This window comes from Chroicocephalus ridibundus, chromosome 1 (genome assembly GCF_963924245.1).
Source record: "Chroicocephalus ridibundus chromosome 1, bChrRid1.1, whole genome shotgun sequence".
Taxonomy (NCBI): Eukaryota; Metazoa; Chordata; class Aves; order Charadriiformes; family Laridae; genus Chroicocephalus; species Chroicocephalus ridibundus.
The window spans coordinates 120,603,551-120,620,632 of NC_086284.1; the positions used below are offsets into that span (position 1 = coordinate 120,603,551).

Genomic DNA, 17,082 nt, shown 5'->3' on the forward strand with positions numbered 1-17,082 from the left:
ACCTTTGCTTTTCCTGACATTTAATTAACAGCATGTCTCTGATGTCAAAACAAACATAAAATATAGCTGCTTGTAGGGAATGCAAACCCTAATTAAGATGAAATTTTGGACATAACATAAGACAAGCTTTGCATTTTCATTGGGAAAATACTCCAGTTTATAAAATATTCCCAGATGTGCTTTTGACTCTCTAAATCTCTCTCTGTCTTGAAAAACTACAACTTAAATTAAAAACTGCAATATTCATCTTCTGTGAAGGAAGTTTCCTTCTTGGAACTTCAGACAATATTTACCACTGGCCTGATTCCACTGACTTTGGTGAAGCACACCATCTTGAAAGCATTAAAAACTTGTGGGAAATAAATTCAGACAGAATTAATTTTTCTTTTAATTTACACTAAGAAGCAATGATCTTAATTTTGGACATCTTGAATCTACCCCAGGAAACTTCACAGATAAGAAATTTAAAACAATAAAAAAGTCAACATTTATTTATGGTCAGATTCCAAAACCTGATACTGAATCTACTTCCTCCCTCCCAGTTCAGTAGGACTATTTGTCAAATAAAACATCACTTAGCACGAGTACATCAGAAGCTAGTTTGTGTCATTTTACCATTAAAAAAAAAAAAAGATAAGAAGATCTGCACAAATATTGCTAGTTACATGTACGTAACTGGTTGCAAGCACTAGGTAAAGAGCAAACCTGACCCCTCTAGCCCCAATGAAACCATGGAAATGGACTTCCAAACTTTCCTCAAGACTCCAGAATAAATCCCTTCTTTTTCAGAAATATGACAAAAGCTTTTATTTAGATTCTTTGTATTTGTTGTCATAATGCTGTAGCGAATCTGAAGGGTTGTGTACAAAGATCCCTTATACTTTATTAAAAAGCACCTGTGTGGGTACTCCTGGTGAAATGCCTTCTAATGGAAAACACTTGTGGTAAGCATACTATGCATCCCCAAAGGAGGAATAATTAAACCCAGTCACTTACCAGGAGTAAATGGAAAATTTTAAGGTAGAGCATCCTGAAGACAGCGTGCAGCCTTTGTTTTCATTTATTCACACTGGTATGAAGCGTTGATTTTGTGCCTCCTTTAATATGCCAAGACAACCATCCTAACCCTGAGAAAGTCTGGAGCCCAGAGAAGGTACAGAAAGGCCACCACACCGACTGCTTTTGCTTCCTCTATAGAAACTAAGCAAAGTTCAAAAATTTTGCTACGGCAAAAGTAGTAATACTTCCGCATTTCTGTTTAAATTTTTGTGCTGAAATGTCAAGTAGCAAATATACTGAGATTTATTAATGCCTTCTCCCCTTCACTTGCCCTTCGGATGGAAAAGTCAAAAACTCCACGGGGACAAGATGGTGCCCATCAGCAAACACAGTCTGAGCTCTCCACGTACGCTTCAGGACACCCAGTCAATCCAGCAATGCAATTGTCTGAGCATCCCCAAGAGAGCCTAATAATTTGACTTGTGCCCTATACTTTTCTTGTGAAAATAACTCATGCAAAGCTCTGTTTTTCATCAAACCTAACAGGAAATTTTCCAAGTCTTCAAAGGGATCTTGGTTCTGATGGAAACTCTTGTTGAGAACAAGGGTTTAAGAACAAGGCGTGTGATATTAAGCTGTGTGTCCTAGCCAGGCTTTGTATTTGCTTGCTCTTTTACCTAGTATTTTATAACTGGAAATGAAAATCTGTTTTTCCCCGTTGCTCTACACCATGATATGGCAACTGCATAACATTAAGAACAGCTGAACTAAAGGGACCTTTTGGTCCCAGCTCATACATATAGACTTAATCTAAGCTGGAAAACCAGAGACAAATACACTTGTCATATTATCCCGAGCTGTTGCTGCTCCTCTTGGTCCAAGTAAAGCATACATTTGCTTCAGTCTGGTCTTTGCAAATTGTCCACCATGCCTTTCATGCAAATTATGGAAGAACGATTCCCAATATGCTGATAATTTCATAATTTCATGGGATTTTTAAGTGTCTGTAAATCACATATACTATCTCTGAACAATGATAAAGAGCTTAGAGAAATTAAAATACAAATCTACTGGGCATTTTCAATATTGAACATTTGGCTTTGTGTAATTGATAACTTGGGGAATTTTAGAAATTAATGAAGGAAATATCATTTGCAGTTAGAAAAGATTTAATGTTCACGATCCAAGATTGCCTAAGGATATAGTTTTTTGTCAAATTTGTAGGCACTAGATCTGAGTGCTATTGTCACAGAGACAGTGACCTAAAATAGGATAATTCTGATGAGATCAGGCCACACAGACAGAATTTGATGATCTTGAACTGAATAAACTAGTTGTAAACCCAGCTTCTTTCATAAGGCTTTGAGCACACACAGATGGGATTTAAGATTCTCAGGCTTTCAAAATCAAAAAATGTTGTAAACAGACTCAACTCTTAGCTTCACTGTATTTAAAAAAAAAAAAAAGTTTTTATTTCAGATTCTGGTTTTGATCCATCAACCAAATGACGTTAATCAAACTTAGTAGAATACTTATTTTTCCAAGATCAGCTTTTCATCCTGCTCTATCCCTTTCAAAAACATGCCGGAACACTGCAGGAGAAAAATATTTACCGATCCAAATTGACTCTTGACAGCAATATTTTATGCCAGCTATTCAGAATAGAAATACTAACTCTGTGCTGAATAACCTACTGTTCAAAACTGTTCTGAATTGAACTGGGAAAATAAACCAGTAGGGAATTTTCTAACAATTGCTCTTCTACAAATTCAAAGATTAATGTCAGGCTTCAAATTATTTTTTGACTCATTCCTCTTTGAATTAATACCAAAGGCACTTGAGAACATCTCCTACAGCTACTTCTGTAATCTTCACATAATTGAACTTCTCAAAGGAACAGTGAAAACTCTGCCCACAAACTAGAGGTGATTATAAGAGCTGATTCAGAGAGACCTACCCTTCTCCTTCTCTCTGTCCCTAAAAGCACTGCAGATAACTTCTGCAATAGAAAGACAGTCTTCCGTAGGGGGCCAACAATAGCCCAATCAAATTTAAGTTGTTTAAAGAGCTTTTTGTTTTTTTCCGATCAGGTTCCTAAGTTCCTGAACCCCCAATGCAGAGTGCCTAACCCCTCAAGTCACCTGCCTGATGGCTGGCTTTTGCTGAGAATGCTGAAGAGGCACAAAGAGGAAAATGTACCTTGAGGCGTAGAGCTGGTTACTTTGCCTCATTCCAAGGCAAGATATCATCACGTGCTGAATATGGTAGCCACCATTTCTATCAGAAACAACTTAGTAGCTGAACTACAAAATACGTACTCCAGAGAAAGAAACAGGTAATCCAGAGTTTCTCAGAAGGATTTATTAGCAAAAATTCAGTGTGTCACTAGTGTGCCTAGCTGCCTATTGTTTGAAGTTATGGCTGTTTAGTCATGAAATTCAAGATGACATCTTGTAATACTGCAGGACAACTTCAGTTAGGTTTTGAGCTGAGATTTAAATTCTTTGTACAGCCAATTATTATACACTCAACCATTGGTTTATTGAAATTTACCTCTAATATGTGTGTTCTCTATTTCTTAGAAGCATCAGTATCTTGCTACTGATCTTATTTGTGTCCTGTCCTGCCACAATCCAAGCTCAGGAAAATAATTAAATCTGTATGGATTATCAATGAACTTGAGGTACAGAGATCCACTTTTTGTGGATGAGGCAGTGACATGAAAAATTTTAGTCAAACTACTTTTTTAATTAGCTTATTGTTTGGAAGAGAGAGATCAAATACTGATGACATCACTCATTGAACTACATCCTCCCCCCTTGTTTCTGGGAAAAAAGCAAGAACTACATGTTCAAGAACAGAACAGGTGCCTAGAACAACATATTTAATTACTCCTAGGACATGCAGATTAAATTTAAAAAAATTAGATTCATTATTGAACCTCAGTGGCTGAAGATCATTCTTTTAAAAATTCTGATCTTTCAGCTATAAATTAAAAAAAAAATCCCATCTCTAATTACAGAGAAAGGATTTAAACTAAATCCGTATTAAAATGACAAAATGGTCAATGAGACAAAATTTGTGGGAATACATGGTATCTTTTACAGTATCAGCTTATAGGTCAAAAAAAAGTTGAGTCTAACAAATCATTCTAATTGATCTTCTAATTGTATCAGTAGGTATGGTAAAAAGCATAACCTTAACTTGAAATTCTGTGGATCTTCTGTCTCTCTCAGATATAACAACTCGGCTAACACAGCATGGGAAATAATTGCCAGAGAAATTACTGACTAGTGATTTTAATTACTCTCTGTGTAAGGGTCAATCAACACATGCAACTTGAATCAATTTACAGACTTCCATGACCCATATTGCAAATAAAAAAATCATAAGTTTTCATACATAGTTTAACTACTATGAAATAGATTTAGAGGAAAAAAAAAATATCTTTTTTCCAATGGTAAAAATAAGAGCTTCATGTATCATATGAATATCTATCATTTGGCTGATGGTAGAGACAAAATTGTCTCAGGTGGAATAAACGATTGCATTGTCTGGCAATGTCTCTAGGAGAAGGACCACACGCATTTTCCTTTTGGTTAGAAGGAAAATTAGGAGAATTTATTTTCCAACGTGAAATTCATGGTCATCAACAATGGTTCTTAAAACTTGTCTGTCATCTTATTTGCCACAAGATCATATACAGATTTGACCTATGTCTACAGTGAAGAAACATCAAAACCAGACTTTCTTATTTATTCCCAGATCTTAATTTTGTTTAATTGTTTGGGAAATCATCAATTAAAACAAGGATTATATTTGTTTATAAGCAAGTACAGGACAGTTTCCTTCAGAGGAAAAAATTGAATGGCATACACATTATCCCTTTCAGGTATCCTCTGTGGAGGTATAGCTCTATCAGAGCAGCGGTCTATTTTGGGTAACTGGTACTGCTGAGAAAGTCAAAAGTAGAAAATTGAAACATTTCAGTAAAGTGCCCTGGACAAGAAGAACAGGAACAAAGCACCACATCCTAAACGACAACTCTTTGCATTATGTCTTCTCTGGCTTCTTCTAGAAGACTTCTCAATCATCTTAACCCTAGGAAATTATTTCTCAACAATCATGTGTAGGATGACAAAAACTGTTTTTCCATTGGTGACATCTACCAGGTTTGTCTGTGAAGACGTTACAGTGTATCAGCTATAGAGTCAAGCCAAGAGATCCAACACAGGGCCCAACATCCTATCTCTCAGGATGACCAACAGTGGATGCTTAAGGGAAATACTGAAGAGTCAAAGCAAATGTAAAATGTTCCTTATCTTATTTTTGAACAGTTGATTAGGGACTCCACTCAATGAACTGGTGAAACATTGTGTTTAATAGTACATAACTCCTTTCTAAATTTGCCTAATCCTTTTTTGATCCCGTTTATGCTTTTGATCTCTAAAATATCCCGATGTGATGAAGTTAATTTGCATTCCGCAAACTTACTTTTGTTTCGTTACAGTAAAATTTGGAGGTACACAGTGCTATCAAAAGCACTCTATTCCAGTAACTTAGTGAGTGTCCCTATATTCAACCCAATCTCCTCATCAGAAAAATAGAGAATACACCAAAAGCATTCACACTTGCAAAAGCAAGCGTAAGAACTCAGGAAACCGGAAACTTTAAAGAACAGTATGCTTTCCTTTTGTCCTGTGGCTTGCTCATCCTCCATGCAGATATATACACGGCGGTATTAAAACAAAAAATATAAACTATATAGTTGAACTCATGTCAGTCTGAACATGGGTGTTTTACCCAATTTAGCTGTTACCTCATTGCATCAGTTCAAGTTTTACCTGAGATGAAAACTTCACCACTTCTGCTGCTATTCCCCATTGTGATTCTTTGTGATTATTTAACTTCATAGGTTAGGGCAAAGGTTGCAATTAACACAAAAATCAAATCCATCCCCTGATGCCAAAGAAAGAGTAAATTTATGCATAAGAGTGGACTGGGACAAGTGAGACTAAGCTTATTCAGTAAAAATCCATAACAGATTTAGCAACAGAGTTCAGGTGACACCAGGAGCGTACTGTATTACTTTGCACATTCTTGAGTGTTTTACTGGATCAAGCAAGATTGCTCAACAGCTTGTTGAATTAATTTTTAAGTAGTACTACTGGGAGAACTCAAGTAGATGCTTCAATGCTTTGCTACCAGGATTATAAAATGTAGTGCATGTCTAAGTGGTTTTTTTGTGTCAAAAATAAAAATAATGGTTTTATTTTGTTTTTCATATTGCACCTTCTCTTTGTAAGATTAGTTATTAGCAGTTTCCTGCTTTCTAATACATCAAGGACTTGATTAGTTTGTGGAAGTATTCCTAAATACACAGAAATAAGAAGTTTGCCACTGACTGCTCCTTCTTATTTTGACTTAGCATCTACATATTTATATAATGCAAAATCTGTTTGTTTTTTTTTTGTCTTTGGACGGCTTTATTGGTAGCCTTGGGTTATAACCACCTCATCACACTGGAAGCAAAATGATCTAAAAGACAGCAACCCGTTCTGTTGCTGTCTGTCACTATCTATTGCATTTACCTTTTCTGCTAACTTGGTAAATAATATGTTCAATGATATTTATATCATATGAAAATGTACAGTTTATTACTTGTTACAAAGCTTTGATTGGGATTTGATTCTAGAAATGTCAAACTGATAGAAAAACCCACTGTTTTGAGACTGCATAGCAGTTCAGTTAGCACTTTTGGGGTTCTTGGATTGCAGAAGCAAATTGGGAGAAAGCACTGAAGGTTGCTATTTGCATTTAAATAAGCTTTGACACATGGAGACTAGAAGCAGAGAATCCACCCCCCCCCCCTTCCAATTGTCAATTCATGTGGAAAAAATAGGATATGGGACAGAGAGCATTAAAATTTCAGCAAAAAACACATGAATAGTTAACACTTTATATAATAGTTAACTTGTAAACAATTAACAGTTAAGTTAGCTTTCTTTAACTCATCACTCCCCTGGAAATCTAACTAGCAAGTTTGAGCGTAAGCAAGTTTGAGCATGCTGAGACTGTATGGTTGGTGGCTACCAGCCCTGACAACGTGCAAGTGGGGAACTGAGCAGAAGACAGAAATACCATCCCTATCTGGATGCCCTTTCCCTCTTCCTTTTCAGTATAATGAAGCTGCTGTTTTGATCTTTATGGTATTTTTCCTTTGAAAATTTTAGAGTGTTTTCAAGAATTGCAGGGGTTGGCTTTCTTTATATCTGATCTCAATTGCCTGATCCTGTTTTATTGGCTGTAAAACACTAACAGTCTAACAAAACATATTCTCTTTTCCTTTTATCTGTTTGAATAAAGGTTTCTCAGTACAACATGCCATGGTCTTTTTGGTCCTGTATCTATGTTCTCCCTTCTCCATAAAATTCTTATCATTTCAACTTGTTATTCAAGACTGTTTTCGTCATTATTTTCCCTTTCTTGCCTACTTTACTTATCAGGAGGCAAAAGTGGATCTGTCAGATGGTCTTTGTCAAGCAAAAGACAGTGATGATGTTCTTTTTCCTTTCCATTTTACAGTCTCTCATATTTATAGTTTATTGAGAAAATACACGAGTCAGCTCCCATCGTTAACAACACAAACAGATCTATTCCCCAGAAAAAGACTGCAGTTGCTGAAATCCAGTCTCTTTGACTACTTTAGATCAAAGGCAATCAGTTTCTATTGTATAAGTTGGCTCCGAAATAAAGGCTTTCAAAAACTGTAAAAATAACAAGCAAAAAGCCCCAAATGAACAAACAGAAACCCCCTGAGGAAACAAACCTAATAACATTCAACTTTTTTGGAGAAGCAGTTTCTGAATCCGGTACTCTGGTGTTACAGGGAATTTGAATAACCATGTTAATATGCATGCTCTTTGGCAGTACTGCTGCCCATGAATATGACAACTGTCAGAGCCTGGAAAGTCACTCACTCACTACTGTCACAAATCTGCCTAAAAACAAAGCCACCATATGTTTATGCAAAGAGATGAGTTAGTCTCTTGGCTCAAGTGCATAAAGATGAAATATAGAGCATTCATCAAAAAACTATAACATAATGCTTGGCTCTCTCCCTTCTTCCTCTATTAAATTAACTCTTTTTTTTAAAAAAAAGATTAATATTTTCATCCATTTTGCGGCATGTCATAAAATATGGAGTAGAGCGTACTTCTAGGGAAACAAAGATCATGGGTCGTGGCATGCAACAATTACTCAAAGGACAACAAGAAAATCCAGATAGTGCACAATTCAGAGCGCTCTGTAGCAGCTGGGATTCACTTCTGCAAACACAATGTCTGAGCTCCCTTTTACTTGGAATTCAGGCACCCTCTTGACTTTTTATTCACCCAGACATTTAGGCCACTTCAATACACCAACTCCAAGCTTACCAAAAGGAAGCACAAAAATAATGCAGTTGGAGAAAAACCTCATCCGATTTTTATTATTCATGAAAAATTACTTTTTATTACTTTCTTTGCTTTAATGATCATAAACATGTATATATGTTCAGAACTGGCTTGCATTGCTTTGTTGCAGCTACTTATTTCCATCAATCCACAGGAACTAACACAATAATAATACGCTGTCCAAAATGATTTATGATCTCACTCCGCTTATGCAAATGCCTAACTTTCAAACGTGAATCAAACTACTGTGGTAATGTGTCAAACAACTTGCGAAGTATTTAAACAGCTGACTACACCTGTTTCCACTTTATGAATGCTTTCAAGTTTGGGCTGCTTTGATTCAAAGCAATATGTTTGGTTTAGAGCATTACTATTCAATATGAAAATTAAAATTGCCTTCTCCTGAGTATAACAATGTGATGAGGTCTAACAGCACACAGATCTATTAAAATGCTGAGGCTCAACTGTCTCAGACTAACTGGGTGGTTCTCATCAGAGGCAGTGAAAGCGGTGTAGCTTGCACTGAGCAAACAGCTTCCAGAAGCACCCTCCTGCATATGTGCAAAACAAGCACCAGACTAAAACATATATATGGGCCCAATTTGGCAGGCAGCTAGCAGTTAGCTTGAAATCTTACAGCTTTAAAATAGGAACGAAGACAGAGTCCCAGCCCACACTCCGTCTCTAGCTGAATTGCATTACTTTGATAATTGAGGGTAATGCCCAACCTAACTAGCAATAATTTATTATTACTATATGTGAGAGAGGAAAGGAAGGTGAAGTGGACGGTATGCTATACAAATGACTACCACGGCTTTGGTTACCGCCACATCCCTGCTCCCAGGAAATCAGCCTGGGACTCCAAAGAGCACACAGCAATGACTCCCTGGGTAACCAGTCGCGTGACAGCCCCTGGAGCACTTCTCTCTCATGTGGAGAAGGGGCATAACCCCAGTGGAAAATGCCATTCAGGTAAGCGCCTGCTACCTTAGCTAACACTCAAAGTCATCCGTGTAGATGCTAGAGCTGGAAAAATGAGCTTGCAAATGTCCACAGTTGTATGCTCAGAAGAGGAAACTCGAGGTAGATTGCATTGCACACATAACCTTAAGCTCAGATTTAATGGTGATAAAAAAAATAGGAGAGACTTAGCACTGACTGTGACATACTCGTCGTACATGCTGCTGCTGCATGCAAGGTTCTGTGTACCTCCCCATTTGCATGCATGTAGGGACAGATTTTCAAAGCTGGCTATTCGGTTATGCTAAATCCTGCAGATGTAAGCAGAACAGACTGGACACAAAATATACAAAAGGAGATAAAATACTTGCTAATTAGATAAGTCATGGCAATTACTTTGTTACTCTTCACCCTGGGTAACAGTGCTGCTACGTCCAATGTTGGTTATTTGAAAGCTACCCTTTCTGAAGTGCAAAGCTGAAAATAAGGCTTTTTCAAAATAGTATGTTTTCAGCTTTCATGCTCAGGGACATTGCCCAAGTGCAGCCCAAAAGACTCAGATAGTAGAAGGAAAGAAAATAAGTATCAACATTTTCTGGTACATCAAATAATCACAGAATGGTAGGGGTTGGAAGGGACCTCTGGAGATCATCTAGTCCAATCCCTCTGCCAGAGCAGGGTCACCTACAGCAAATTGCACAGAAATGCATCCAGGTGGGTTTTGAATGTCTCCAGAGAAGGAGACTCCACCACCTCTCTGGGTAGCCTGTGCCAGTGCTCTGCTGCCCTCAAAGTAAAGAAGTTCCTCCTCATAGAATCGCTTGGGTTGGAAGGGACCTTCAGATCATCAAGTCCAACCATCAACCTAACTCTGACAAAAACCATCACTAAACCATATCTCTGAGCTCTATGTATACCCGTCTTTTAAATACCTCCAGGGGTGGTGACTCAATCACTTCCCTTGGCAGCCTGTTCCAATGCTTGACAACCCTTTCAGTCACAAAATTTTTCCTAATGTCCAGTCTAGACCTCCCCTGGTGCAACTTGAGGCTGTTTCCTCTCGTCCTATCGCTTGTTACATGGGAGAAGAGACTGACATCCACCTCGCTACAACCTCCTTCCAGGTAGTTGTAGAGAGAGATAAGGTCTCCCCTCAGCCTCCTTTTCTCCAGGCTAAACTCCCCCAGTTCCCTTAGCTGCTCCTCGTAAGACTTGTGTTCTAGACCCTTCACCAGCCCTTCTCTGGACCCATTCCAGCACATCAATGTCTTTTTTGTGGTGAGGGGCCCAAAACAGGACACAGTATTTGAGCTGGGGTCTCACCAGTGCCGAATACAGGGGGATGATCACTTCCCTGGTCCTACTCACCACACTGTTCCTGATACGGGCCGGGATGCTGTTGGCTTTCTTGGCCACCTGGACACACTGCTGGCTCATATTCAGCCAACAGTCTACCAACACCTCCAGGTCCTTTTCTGCCAGGCAGCTCTCCAGCCACTCCTCCCCAAGCTTGTAACGCTGCATGGGGTTGTTCTGACCCAAGTGCAGGGCTCAGCACTTGACCTTGTTGAACCTCATACCATAGGCCTCAGCCCATTGATCCAGCCTGTCCAGCCTCACATTTAGATGGATCTTCCTATGTTCAAGTTTGTGCCTGGTACCTCTTATCCTGTCACTGGGCACCACTGCGAAAAGACTGGCCCCATCCTCCTGATACCCACCCTTTAAGTATTTATAAGCATTGATAAGATCCCCCCTCAGTCTTCTCTTTTCCAGACTAAAAAGACCCAAGTCCCTCAGCCTTTCTTTATAAAAGAGATGTTCTAGTCCCCTAATCATCTTTGCAACCTTCTGCTATACCGTCTCCAGCAGTTCCCTGTCCTGATCTAGTGTTTAAATCTCATTTATGATTTTGAAATACTTCACTGGCAAATGCTGGAGTCACCTGGGTCACATATGGTAGCTACCTCACTTATTTTCCAGTTAGGGTAAGTAGATGAATAAATCTCCCTTGCAGAACAATCAGAAATCCGTAGCTGAATTCTATATTCCACATAAGCTTTTTTAATTAGACAATACTTTTCTCAAGGCAGGTTAGGAACAGCAAGATCCACGAAGGAAGTGGAGAACACCACAAGCAAATCAGATGCAAGAGGAAGAAAAAACTATATAATATACAAAATGGATAAAGGCTCCATTTTGGTTTATACTTCATAATTTCAAGTTTTCCTGGATTATTATATTGTTGATTCTTGTTTGGTAACAAATGGGTAACTGTTGGGCTAAACTGGTACCCTACCTTTGGTGGAAAACCTTACTGTATTACATTACGCTAGCTAAAAAAAAAAAAAAAAAAAGGAAAAGATAAAACTTTGTTGGGCTACTCTACTTCCCATCAAAGCTTAAAATATTAAAATAATTAATTTCATTTATTTTCCCTTTTCCCTGTTGGGCTTGGTCCACAAAGTTATTGAGTATTTAGTCATTAAACTGCAGTATCTTCTCTCTTGTGGGAATCTGGAGACGTCATCCATTTTTCTTTCAGCTGCCACTTGGGTTCAAACTCATTCACAGAACAGCCAGTAGACAGTTCAAGCCTCCCCTACTTACCCCAAGCAGTTTGCAACATTGAGCACAACAGCTACAGCACAGGCCAAAGCATCAGAACAGACAAGGCAGGAAATGTAGCTCAGAATGACCACTCTCCTCAGTCTGGCTAGCAAACCCTCCTGAGCAGCTGAGTCCAGACTTTATATAAGAAAGTGGAGTGACAAATCCAAACATCTGACTCAAGTAGCTCTAGCAGGCCAAATGTATATATTTCTTCCAAATTTATTTCTTGAGGACCACCTCCGGGGGTCAAGTGGTTCCAAGAGAAACATTCAAACTAAGTCAAGGGATTTCCACGTAAACACAGTCGTTGCAAACATGCACTTATTTTCCATAATAATTTGGAATTTCATCTAGTGGCCTATTTGTAAGCCCCATGACTCTGAATGACCTCATTCCTCTCTCACTAGCTCTTGGGTGAGATTCTCCCTCATTACAGAGGGTATCCAACTTCCATTGATTTTTAAGAGCCTGAAGGACTGAAAATGACCCCTCTGTAATCCCACCCCTTCTGAATACAAGGCATACCGTTTCATACAGCAGTTTCTGCTCTCAGTCTATAAACTTATGATTGAATTAGAAGTTGTTCTCCTTCCCCTGCTCCCCCACGGGACTCCCAGACTTGGTCTAGGTACTCCAAACAGTATACTTTTCACCTCTGCTCATTCATTACAGGGGTGAATTTTTTACTGCTGTAAGGGGACTCCTTTCAACATGTGCCCTTTGTTTCCAGCCCTGCTTCAGACAGCTGAGGTAAGCACTGGTGAGGACACAGCACTGACTGTATGATTGTAATCCAGAAGTGAATTTTCAAGGTGTTACGGTCATATAAGTAGATAGGACTTCTACCAGTCCTGTATGTGGAGAAAAACTTCATCTGTCTGCTACCGTGATGAAGTGAGTATAGCAGGACTGGTCCTTATTTAATTGATGAGACAAAAAAACCCCTGAGATCTGTAGCTACTTTTTTCCATCTCTGATTTAACAACCATTATAACCATATGTATGTTGTACATAAAACTTAGTGAAATAAAGAGTGGTAATTCTTACTTTATAATAATTTAGTCCCAAACTCAAAGAATTGAAAAAGGAAAAAGAAAGTGATGGGTTTGTCAGCAGCATTAGGCTGACAAGCACATCCAGAGTCAATCCCCAAGTCCTCTATTAACATACATTTTTCTGAAGAGGAAAGGTTAATGTTCCCCTAAAGCTGGAATTTAAATGGCTTTATCTTTTAACACAGAACCCTTTAAATTGTAAGCTAAGTTGATATTTTTTTGAATTGTATTACAGATACCTGCCTATCATCCTTCCTTCCTTCTTCACAGTGAGACCTGAGCAGCTGTGATTAGTGAAAGGAATAGTGTACTTCAGTGTAAAATTAATTGCTTCTACCTACATTGTTCTCCCCAAGTTTATAGCTTTATAGCTCATTTGCTGCTGGGTCCTGCACCACCTGCTCCTGCTTGTACCTAATTTTCCCTCACGCATGGCCCGGAAGGCAGAGCACAAAAGGGAATCAGAGCCTGGGACTTTGCTTGAGAGGCATTAAGCAGGTTCTAACAGATCTAGGAGGGTATGGAAACGTGTTGTTGCAGAGGTCTTCACAAAGATAACAGGAAATATCTGTCATAAAGTGAACATACTTCAGTGCCTAGCTTCGCTCTAAATCAAACTCTAACAATCCTTTCTCATAAATCATCATACTACAGACAGCTGGAAGAAGTGCAGAGCAGTAAATGAATTTCTTGTAAAAAAAAAAAAAAGCATGCTTCAAAAATTCCTCTGTCTTACCAATGCCTATATGTGTGGGTTCATATTTTAGGTATAAATCATACATTCACACACAAACACACCCACTTGATAGTTTCTTTCATAATTCAAAAGATCGGTTGTCTGTTCTTTAAAATTCCCCCCTCCGTACTTCTGTGGAAGAAAACAGGCTTATAAACACTTGTCAAAACCAATTAGACCTAGTGCAAGCATTTTAATACTTTGAGTAAGGTAGGAACCTCCCGTTATATGTAGGAGTCAGTGTTGTATTCAGAGAAGTATATCCACCCACCTGCAGTCAATGCTTCATTCGCTCTGTTGCATCCTCATTTTAATATGGAGAACTGTCTGAACACAGAAACAATTTATTCACCAATCGCTCACTATTCATTGAATTTAGCTTGCTGTTTGTGAAGTTATTAAACATCCCACGTAACCAGCAATTTAGTACCACATTGAAAACTATTAAAGTTAAGCTTCAAAAGTAAAACATACCCCGGTATTTTCAAATAATAATATCCTATTTATTTACCATTTTATGAAGACTCCCCCATTTGCATTACGTAGCTCTCGTTAGATATGAAGAACATAAAACTCAGTGACACCTGATTTATCGTCTATATGCCGTATAAGAATACTATGTTTAACTCAAGCAGCTGTCAAACTATTCCACCTGGCAGCATCCAGCATCCCTCTTATTTGTCATATCCAGACAAATGAACTATTTAAAGGACAAAGAAAAAGTAACATTTAAAATGGAAGAATAGAAAGTGTGAAGTAAAAATAATTTTAACTAAAATATGAGCTTGCATACAAGTTCACTGCATTTCCTCTTCAATCGGTGGGTCTTTCTTTTGCGTTTTGTTTGTTTTTTTCCTTTTTCTTTTTTGTTTGTTTAAGAGTACTTACTTGAAACATCAACACAAAAGATGCCTGGAGCATAGGGCTCCACACCCCTCTGACACCTGATCAAATGCCAGTTAGATACTTGGCAATGGTCAAATCCATTTCCATTTGTTTCTAACAAAGGCACAAATACACTTTTTTGCAATTCGATATTTTTAGATGTCACTGGGAAGTATTCCAACATTCCTACTGTGTGAAACAATACCTGCAATGCCTCAAGAAAGAGAGGAAAACCATCCTCCAAGTAGGGCTAAGCAGGTGGGTTGCTCTTGCAGGAGAATATTTCTTGTCATAACACCAAGATGTTGGACGGCTGTGTGGCACTAACTCCCTTGGGAGGGTGGGGTGATACTTAATAGGAATGACACCAGGGCTGATAATGGCAGCGTTACTTCCAGTTGCGGATCCAAAATTTCAATTGCAGGGGCGGATCGCTAAGCATAGCAGAAAGTGGAAGTGAAATGGACTTACTGGAGTGAGGCCAGCAAAGGGCTGTGAAGATAATTAAGGGACTGGAGCACCTGATGAACAAGGAGAGGTTGAGACAGCTGGGACCATTAAGCTCTGAAAAGGCTCAGGGGGATCTTATCAGCACATATAAATGTCTGACAGGAGGGTGCAAATAAAATGGAGCTAGGCCCTTTCCAGGGGTGACCAGAGAAACTACAAGAGGCAATGGACACAAGTTGAAATATAAAAAAAATCATTTAACTATAAGAAAAGCCTGTGGTGTCGTGGGTTTTGGTTTATTTTGTGTTGTTTGTTTCTTGGGTTTGGGTTTTTTTTTGTTTTTTTTTGTTTTTTTTTTTCCATTTGTTTCATAGTTGTTTTTTTGTTTGTTTGGGTTTTTTTTGACAGTGACTGGACGCTGTCACAGGTTGCCCGGAAAGGCTGTGAAATCTCCATCCTTGGAAATACTTAAAACCTAACTGAGCATAGCCCTGAGCAGCCTGCTTCAGCTGACCCTGCTTTGAGTAGAAGGTTGAGCTCAAGCATCTCCAGAGGTCCTTTTCCACCTCCACAATTTTGTGCTTCTATGAACTACCCTCTAACACAAATCTATTAGAAATTTTCTCCTGTTACTAATCCTGTTCTACCTGTTCTGCATATAAATGAAAGCTTCGTGTACTGAATCAACCAACTTGGCATCTTTCCTCAGTGCTGCACTAACAAACACCATTTATTTATGTCACCCCAGTATTTAAGAGGGATGTGTGCAGGGTAAAGCTGAGAAATTTCCTCTTATGGTAAATAATACCATGAAGTAGTAAGAAAACATAGTAAAAAGGGAAAATGTGCAAAGGAGTGATTGTTGCAGAAAAGGTCTGTCTAAAAACTCAAAAGAAGCTTTTTTTAATAGATAGAAGTGAAGGCACAATCATTACAGGTACCTATTTTTTGACCTGCTTCGATAGGAAAATGCTCTTGCACCAGCTTCTATTGTAGAGGTCTTTGTCCTCTTTAAATCAGTCCCACTCAGTGCAGTTATCCCATCTATTTAAAGAGACCTGCGTCAGCTCCCACTGTACATTAATGATACCAAGTTAGATGCCCTGAATTCTTATATGGTCCAGTGAAAAAAACAAACAAAAAACCTTACTGAAAAATGCACAACTGTACTTCCATAAATTATTTCAATTATATTTTAAGTACTGGCTTTGCAAGTCCATGATTTTTCTTCTCCCTTTCTTTCTGCCTCTAAACTCTTTCTCCTTTTCCCCATCCTCTCTCCCAGATAATTTTTATTTACGGTCTTGTATTAAAAAAAAAAAATTAAGGGGAAAAGATTACCTGGGGAGGAAAAATTAGAGAAAAGAATAAACTGTAAAAGAAGCAGGGGAAAAAAATATCTCAAGAGTCTAAACAATTTTAAAACTGAAATGTTATTAGATTTCAAAAATTACTGCTTCCACTCAGGAAGCAAACACATTGCATTGTGCAATTCTGTCCACACCAGGCATATCCATGCCGAGTTAGGAGCTGGCAGATTTCTTCATTAGGAATCACAATCCTGCTGACACTTACTGAAACTCTGTGAAAGCTGCATTTCAACTGGAGAATAGGAGTAGGAGAAAAGCAAAGTTATCAAAATAAAAAAATCCTTGTAGCTATAGGAGCTGACGTGTTTTTTTCCATTAATTTAATCTTAAAACCCATCCTGTAAAATCTCAGGGTCAGATGAGGAATTCTGAAGTAAAGCTTAATAGCCACAAAAGCACTTGCAGCTCTTACCTCATATTATTTCTCCAAGACAGGCTACGAATACAAATCACACCTTCACATAGCTCAGCAGCCCTAAGATTTCTGGATTACATTTCTCCTTTTTTCATAACGGTCTGCCCACCCTCTCAAACACAGGTTTCCTCTGTAGCTCTCCCAG

General features: G+C 38.5%; 1 long non-coding RNA gene across 2 annotated transcripts in view; it reads right to left on the reverse strand.

The window, feature by feature from the left end:
* LOC134521871 (uncharacterized) overlaps positions 1-17,082 on the reverse strand; it is a 114,244-nt gene that overhangs the window by 81,726 nt on the left and 15,436 nt on the right. The window lies entirely within an intron of this gene.